This window comes from Molossus molossus, unplaced genomic scaffold (assembly GCF_014108415.1).
Source record: "Molossus molossus isolate mMolMol1 unplaced genomic scaffold, mMolMol1.p scaffold_m16_p_7, whole genome shotgun sequence".
In the NCBI taxonomy this organism is placed as follows: domain Eukaryota; kingdom Metazoa; phylum Chordata; class Mammalia; order Chiroptera; family Molossidae; genus Molossus; species Molossus molossus.
The window spans coordinates 107,840,384-107,848,992 of NW_023425401.1; the positions used below are offsets into that span (position 1 = coordinate 107,840,384).

The 8,609-nt window shown below is 56.8% G+C and overlaps 2 non-coding genes across 2 annotated transcripts; both read right to left on the bottom strand.

Annotated features, from left to right (window-relative positions):
* Nucleotides 1–671: 671 nt before the first annotated feature.
* On the bottom strand, nt 672–743 carry TRNAC-GCA. The gene has a single exon. It is a non-coding gene; the product is annotated as a tRNA-Cys (tRNA).
* A 1,287-nt stretch (nt 744–2,030) lies between these two features.
* TRNAC-GCA lies at nt 2,031–2,102 on the bottom strand. The gene has a single exon. It is a non-coding gene; the product is annotated as a tRNA-Cys (tRNA).
* Between the last annotated feature and the right edge of the window lie 6,507 nt (nt 2,103–8,609).

Sequence of the window (8,609 nt, forward strand, 5' to 3'; positions counted from 1 at the left end):
AACCGAGGTACATGCCCTTAGCAGGAACTGAACCTGGGTCTCTCCAGACCGCAGGTGGATGCTCCAACCGCTGAGCCAAACCGGCCAGGGCTCTGCAGGATTCTTTTTACCACTTAGGAGTCTTCAACATATTTTCTTAAATTAAAAAATATTTGGTCGTTTAAAGTAGGGTCCACTTCTAAGCATTTTCACCAAGGAGAGGGCAGGGGGGTCAGGTGGGGAAGTCCGTGGAAGGGGCCGCTCCCCTGAGAAGTTCTGCGAGTGGACAGAGCCTTCACCTTTGACCTGGTTCTCAAATCCTTGCCGTCCCCTCGGGGAAGGGGAAGATGTATATCCACACTTCACACGTGGTAGCAGCAAGAACAGAGAGACAGCCTTCTTTCCGGGGAGTACAGTGAGGCTAAGGACATGAGACTTCCCGAGAAAGAAAGTGAAGCCCCCACACAAGCCCTGAAGGGCAGCAGTCCCGGTCCAGGGCGGTCTGGGCTAACTCCAGCAGCCTCTTGTTTTATGCGACCGCAGTAGCTGCTGTCTGAATGATGGTCAGGGGAGCAGTCTTGGAGCGGGTACTGAGGCAAACCCTAAATTTTTGTCACATTTAATAGTCAAATGTGGGAGGAAGAGGCAGACATTTCAGCACCAGCTTCAGTAACAAAAGGGTTCAGAGAAGTAGGGGGCACCTGGATTTGAACCAGGGACCTCTTGATCTGCAGTCAAATGCTCTACCCCTGAGCTATACCCCCACTTACATAGAACCTTTCTTTCTTTCTTTTTTTTTTTTTATTCTCACCCGAGGACATTTTTCCATTTTTTTTGTACAGATAGAGTGGGAGGGAGAGAGAGGAAGAGACAGAGAGAGAGAAACATCGACGTGAAGGGACACATCGAGTGGCTGCCACCCTCACGACCGACCAGGGCCGGGGACAAACTGCAACCGAGGTACGCGCCCTTAGCGGGAACCGAACTCGGGTCTCTCCGGACCTCAGGCCGACGCTCTAACCGCTGAGCCAAACCGGCCAGGGCTAGACCCCCACTCACATACAACCTTTCATTAGCACCTATTCAGCCACGGCACTGCGCCCAGGACAGCTACGTGTCTACACGGTGTTGCTTTCCTGCATGTCCCAGGAGGTAGTGTCTCCTCACGATAGTCCACTCATCTTCCCTTCTCCAACCCTCCTCTTCCTCAGGCTGTGGTCATGGCACCAGCCTTTACACCTGGAAAGGCCCTTTGAGTCTGTACTCGCGTTCCTACCTCAGCCGGCACACGCATCAGAACCACCATGGCCGGTTCTGGGTGGTTAGTACACTCACGCTCAGAGCAGGGAGACCCTCGTTCCTATCCCAAGGCCCCAGGAAGGGTGCTCATTCATTCCGTCAGCCAGTCAGTCACTCAACACACACAGAGCATGTGAGGCACCAGGTCCTGTCATCCATGTTGAGAACACAGACTAAAACATTGTCCTTGCTCCTCAAACGGTCTTAGTGCCACAGGAGACAAAACCACGAGCCCAAGCATTTCCACAGGAGTGGCAGAAGCCCAAGAAGACAGCCGTGGGAGCAGGGAGGAAGGAGCTACCCTGCCTGGAGAGTCAGAAGGGCCTTCCTGGAGGAGGTGGACACGGACGAGTTTGCTGGAAGAAGCTGGAGAGGATTTCGGGCCGAGAGAGGAATCAAAACAAATGTAAAAGTGGAGCTCAGTGGGGCTTCGGACTGATGTCACACATGTGTGCTTATCAAACTAGGAAACAGTTTGGAAGTCTGGATTCCTGCCAACGCAGGAGTTGGACTCAGCCATTGTCGCTGGGGAAAGGCCTGTGGCGGCATAAGCCATGACCTCATTCCATCCTCACAACCACCCTCCTGCTGTCCAGTTCTAGCACAGATTTGGCCAGAAGGGAACCCAGGCCCAGGGAGCACCTGAGCACAAGTCAGTCAACATGAGGAGTGAGGTACCATGGGGGGCCAGGGGCCAACATGCACTCAGAGAGATCATCTTCTTCCTTATTCCCTACTTCAAACTAAAAGTAAGGGGGCACCCGGATTTGAACCGGGGACCTCTTGATCTGCAGTCAAATGCTCTACCCCTGAGCTATACCCCCTTGCCTGCTTATGAATCTTAATTACACCTCTTGAGCTATGCACCTGACTGCTATTTCTGGACTCTTCCAGCCCAGCTCCCAGGAGCAGGCAGCCTGCCCTATGACACCCCGGCTCTCACTGTCATTACTCATCGTTTGTCCACCTATAAACACCTGCGACTACCTTCAATGTGCCAGACTCATCCTTCCTTCTTCCATTTTCTCTTCCTCCCTCTCCAGTTCCACTTCCTTCTGCCACCCGGTTCTGTCTGCCCTACAGTGGGCAGTCCTTGGCTTTCCCAGCCTAAAAGAGCCCTGGTCCCCTCCTGCCCTCCTGTGCTAGGGCTCTGAAGGGCAGAGAAGTCTCTGCACAGAGAGAGGAGCAAGAACCTGGCGAGGGCACCACACCCTGAGACAGACGGCCCCTTTCTCCCTTCCACCATCCACTTCATCCACTCAACTTCATCCACCTGGTGGTAGAAAAAGGCGCACCAGCCCCAGATCCCCTCCCAAAAAGAAAACTGATGGGGGAGGGGTGGAACCATGGAAACTAGCTTCTGAGCCCCCAGGGCGTGGAGGAGGTGGTTCAAGGCTTCAAGCAGGGCAGGCAGCTGTGCGAGTAGGGAGGAGGGGGAGGCAGCCAGGAAGGAGGCTGTCCTCTCATTGCGAGGCTCACAGCCGGAGAGAGGCCCCCACCCTCCACGTTGATGGAAAGGCCAGGAAAGGCTTTGAGTGTCCTCTGAAGCCTTCCCAGCGTCGCTCACCCAGTCTCTTCTCCACACAGAAGCAGCCCCCGGGAAGTCTATGCTGCCCACGGTGCTTTGGGGAAGTAGCTCTTTTGTCCAGAAACACTGAGGAGGGTCCTCGACCCCATAGCTGGTTACGTAGCACCGGAAGTGATTTCCTACTTCCTGTGCTCTCCTAAACCTTGGTTCTGCAGCGTGAACCGGCATCAGGTCCCCAGGGGAACGTGTTAAAACTGCGACTCCAGGCCCACCCGGACTGAAGGAGACCTGGCTACACCTTTCCCAGAATTCTAGCAGGGGGAGCCCCTGGGAAGCACCCACACTGTCTGGTGCACAGCTTGCAGGGAGGGGGCAGAGGCAGCCCCCAGAGCAAGGCCTCGCCTGGCTGAGGGAGAAGCAGAGGTCTCCCCACGTGGGTCTAAACACCTTACAGAGAGGGTGGAATGTGAGGAAGTCACTGCTAACAGCTATTATTTGAAATCTGCTAAGACCCTAAGGGCCGACCCACATTCCCTGAGGACTTCGTTCCTCAAACCCCAGGTGCTCACTTGAGCCCCACGCAGGACCAAAGCCCAGCTCCGTGGCAGAGCTGAGCCAGGGTGGGGGGGTCTCTGGCTCAGGGGCACCCTGGCCAGGCCGTGGCTGCTCTGCCCCTCCCTGGGAGCCGCTGCAGCCCCAGGGACAGCCCAGACCTGCTGTCCCTGAGGGGCCCAGCTCGGTGCCACAGGCTCCTTGCACTGGGAAGGAGGCGCTGCCCCAGGCTCCTGGTACCACACTCACAGAGACGGAAACTACCAGCGCCACACCATCAGGCCCTCCCGCTCACTGCTTCTTTGTTCTGTGAACCTGGGCCTGCAGGAGTCTTTAAACATTTTTTAATTTTTTCTTTCTTTTTTTGTGTGGTACATGCCCCTAGTGGGAACCGAACCCGGGACTCTCTGGTCCGCAGGCCGACGCTCAACCACTGAGCCAAGCTGGCCAGGGCTCTTTATTGATTTTTAGAGAGACAGGAAGGGAGACGGAGAGAGAGACAGAGAAATATTAATGAGTGAGAACATCCATTGGCCGCCTCCTGCATGCCCCCTACTGGGGTTCGGGCCGACCACCTGGGCATGTGCCCTGACCAGGAATCCAACCAGCGACCTCTTGGTGCCTGGGTCGATGCTCAACCACTGAGCCACACCAGCTGGGCCCTGCAGGAGTCTTTAAACCACTACTTTGCTATCAGGCTTACGTGCCAGCCACTCAGTCCCTGGTCAATATCCACCTTCTTCCCAGCTCTGAGTTCACTGGGACCTAATTTATCCACCCGAAGAACCAGCTTCAAAGGCGAGCCTTTCTCCCCAAAGAAAACGTCCACGTCTAGAAAGCCAGGAACAGGTGTCTTGGCCTGATCTTTTGTGTTCTGAGAGAACAGGGCTCCAGGGGTCCCATCCCCCACATCAGCCAGCGTGGGCTCACTTTGCCGTTGTATCTTTCTGGCTGTCATTCAGATGAAGGCTTCCTCCCCCTAAAAAAAGCTTTGCAAAGTGCATGTCTGATTCAGTGCTATTCTCTGAAAGACAAAGAAGATGGAGCTCCTACTTGGTTCCTCATTCATTTAGCATTCACTCATTGTGTATTTTCCCCATGTGTGCCAGGCATTGTGTTAGGGGCCGGGGACATTCCAGAAAGACTCAGTCCCTTCCTGCACGGGGACAGAAGCCTGAAAGACAGAAGGAAGCAGGGACAGAGTGAGGAGGACTTGAGAGCAGTGTGGAGGGACATGGGGACAGATGTGAGTCAGGAAGGGTATGACGGGGAGGTCACGGCCCAGCCCAGGTCTGCTGTCCGGACCCCGCAGGCTCTACAAAAGCTTTCTCAGTCTCAGTCCCGCGTATCTGGTCTGCCCTCTGCCCTTCCCTGGAGCTCCCGCAGGGGCCTCAGGCCACCGTGACTCCTTCAAAGGGACTGCAGTGCAGGAAGAGGCACAGGCTTCCCTGGGCCCCAGCCGCCTGGGCCGGCTGTCCCAGGTCAAGGAGCTCACTCCCCTTTCCTCTGCCTGTTTCTCCAGAGGTCCCTTGCCCTGGCAGCCAGGAGTATGGGCTCCAAGGGCTCGGCTGGCCCTGCGCTGGGCAGGCTGTGGCTGTGCCGCCTCCCTCTGCGCTGGGAGCCGGAGCTCTGGCGTGGTGGTGGCACAGACTGGGAAGCAGAAAAGAGGGGCTGATCTGCCTTGAAGAGTGCGGGTACCTGCTAGGGTTTAGAGCAGGGTGCCCTCTGCCCACCACGTGAGATGTGTGGGGCAGAGCCGAGCTTCCCACGCCCCCTGGGCCAGCAGTGCAGGTGGTGAGGCGGGGCGGGGAGGGGGGGGATCCCATCCTGCTGCTCTCATAGGGGAAGAAGTGGAACCCAGGGAAGACGGGAGAAACCCATAGTCCAGCCACCTCATGTGACAGATGGGGAAACTGAGGCCCAGAAGTAGGGGTTACAGCCACTTCGGTCCCGTGTGGAAGTCCGCTGTTGCTGTAGCTCACTGTCCACTCTGCAGCGTGGCCTGGCGTCCTCCCTCACCCCACTGTCCCGCAGCCTCCCAGGGAGGGGAGGATGGACAAAGAGCCCACCGCACCTGCTCATGGCAGAGGGAGTCCGGGTGTGAAAGCTGGGGTAGCAGGGAGTGGGGGAGCTGCAGCTCCCAGGTCTACCGTGTCTTACACAAGCACGCCTGTGCACACACACCTGCTCTTTCCCCCCAGCCTGAGGATTCCATGGCGGGACCTCACTTTCGGGGCCTGGGGCACCCTTAAAAGTATGCCCAGATTCAGCAGGAGTTTCTAGAGAACTCACAGGGTGCAGGGTACAGCTCAGGGAGCCCTAGGGGTGCAAATGTAAATTAGGGAGGCCCCAGCTCACCTGAAACAAACTGGCTGGCAAGTGAGAGAAGGTATGTGCGTAAGAGCTGCCTCTGCAGGGCAGGGCTGTGCCCCGCGAAGGGCGGGATGGTGAGGAGCAGAGGCCGATTCGTAGTTCACCTCTATGAGACCTTGGGCAAGTCATTGACCTCCCTGCCTTTCATTTTATAACATCTAAAAATGGGAATTAAGGGTCCTTCCACCTGCCTGAAGACAGAGGGCTGATCAAATGATCCCACAGTGCTTCCAGCCCTCAGATCCATGAGGCTCGTTTGATTTCATAAAAGAATAAAGCCAAGGACTCAGGGCCAGCCTCTTGCCCAGGGATACAGGTGTCTCATGGTTCCCCTTCATGACAGGCTGGCTAGTTCTTCCTGCCAGTCTTCCAGGCCCTGAGAACTTGTGGCCGCAGTCACAGGAACCTGGAGGTACAGGGAGCCCGCAGCAACGTGAATTACAGCTCAAATCAGCGCGTCTTGCCCTGGCCGGTTTGGCTCAGCGGTTAGAGTGTCGGCCTGTGGTCTGGAGAGACCTGGGTTCGGTTCCCGCTAAGGGCACGTACCTTGGTTGCAGTTTGTCCCCGGCCCTGGTTGGGTCGTGTGGGTGGCGACCACTCGATGTGTCCCTTTCACATCGATGTTTCTCTCTCTCTCTCCCTCCCACTCTATCTGAACAAAATATCGAAAAATGTCCTCGGGTGAGGATAAAAAAAAAACAAAAAAACAGCTCGTCTCTACTTCCCATCCTCAAATCAGAGCACATTGCTGGTCCAACTCCGGGCAAATGCAAAAGCATCGCCATCATATTTGCTTCAGAGAAAAGGCAGGGATCAGCAGCTAAAAAGATCTAAGGTCAGGGCTCCTGGGTTGTTGTCCTGACCAGGTATTGAACCAGTGACTTCTTGGTGCCACTAAGCCACACCAGCTGGGCTCTTCTGACATTTTTTAAGCCCTTTAAAGTCAACTGGTTACTGGCATTAGGGGCTAAGAGGTCAGGCTTTGCAGCCACGGGCCCTCCCTCCACTGAGTCTAAGGCCCCTGTTGAATCCAAGCAGGACCCTCCACCTCCACACGGTTCCTGTGCCTTGGGGGCCTCCCCGGTGCTGCCCGGGGGCAGCCGCAGGACCCAGAAGTTCCTGTTCCTCAGCAGGTTCTCCATGTTCTCCAGCCGCCTCTGCAGCAGCCCGTACTCCTGCAGCAGGGTCCCCAGCACGACCCATTTGCTCTCTAGATGGTTCCCGAACTCCACGGTCATTTTCTTTTATTTTTTAATTGAATTTATTGGTTAATAAAATCATACAGGTTTCAGGTGGACAATTCTACACAAGGTCATTTTCTTGCAGTCGGCCAGCTTCTCCTCTGCTGTCCGCCCATCCCTCCGGGCTCTTTAGTCAGCGCCTGGGAATTCCATCTGTCCGTCTGCACTGGCAGCCAGCATGGCCAGAAGGCGGTCTCTGCAGACTGGATTTGAGCCTTCCCACCTGCCATTCTTATGCCTAGAAATGTGGTGAGTCAGCCCCCAGGAGGGGTCCAGAGCCTTTTCCAGTTACAGGTAGGTCAGGGTGCTCTGGAATCGGGGGAAACTTCTTCCAGGCGCCCAGAGGCCTCATGGGTCAGACCCCCAAACAGACCCTACCTGTCAGACTGTCAAAGTCAGCAGACGCTGAACTGCACAGGCCCCTAAGGGGAGCATCTTGAACCAGGACCCAGGAGCAGCGGAAGATGAACTAACGGAGCATTACCATCAGAAATGAACAGCGTGCCAAGGATCCGACGCCAGCTCCACCACACAGTGATTCGAGCTTAGTCAACCACGTCACTCAGGAACACTGCCCAGGAGACAGGAAGTGAGAAACCTGGGTCTGGAAAACCCCCCAGGGCACTGATGCTCACCCAGGCTATGTCAGTCCTGGGGTGCTCTGTGGGCGCCTGGTAGGGGCGAGTGGTGGCCGAGCCCTGGGCTGGTGGGAGCAGCCCTCCCAGACTGCCCTGTGCGCAGTGTCTACAGGAGAGCAGGAACCAGGTCCCTCACTGAGTCAGCGCATCGGCCGAGCTACAGCTGGGGCAAGGAACCACCGGCCTCCGTGCTTAAGGGCCTTTACCGCCGGACCCCACCTGTTTGTTTTACAAATGAGCAAGCCTGAGTCAACGGCCATACCAGGCCCCAGCCTCCCAGTCCCTGAGGTCCCCTCTGCTAGGACACTGTGCGGGCTCCCCTGGCTCACGTCGGAGAAAAGAACTTTCTTTGAGCACCTATGGGGTGTCAGAACTCACAAGGCTTTGCCTGGGACCCAGCACATTGACTGCTTTGAGAGGGGAAAAGGGGGTGCTAGTCTCTTCTAGCTTGTGTCCGGCTTCTAAGAGTGCCTGCAGGACACTGGGCACTTGGGGTTGGCAATGGGCCTAGGAACTCAGCCCGAGGCACCCCCAGGAAACACCCGAGCCCAGCTCTTGCAGCTGAGGGTTCAGATCAGAGCAGCTACACTTGCAACATATCCTGTTTGAGCACTTGCTGCCAGCCCGGCCCTGGCCTGCGGGGGCCCGGGAGAGGTCGGGGGTGCCAGAGCAGACAAGCAGAAGCCACAGCAGGGGAGGGTGGCACCTTGCTCCCAAGCCCAAGGGAACTTGGCTGACCTGTCACTGACTTATATACTCACCCGTGCCCCAGAGACTGTCCCCAACTCTGTGGACTTTTGGGAGAGGTGTGAGGGTCACAGGGGCAACAGGAGCGGCACAGCCAGGGACCCAGGCACCCAGATGCAGGCCTGAACGCTGTCGACTTCACACAGCGCCAGACAAGTGAGAACAGAGCAGCGGAGGACCCACCGCTCCAGCTTCCAGACCACTGGCCCGAGGGCCGGTCTGCAGGCGGCTCCGGGGGCTGGGACTCCGGAG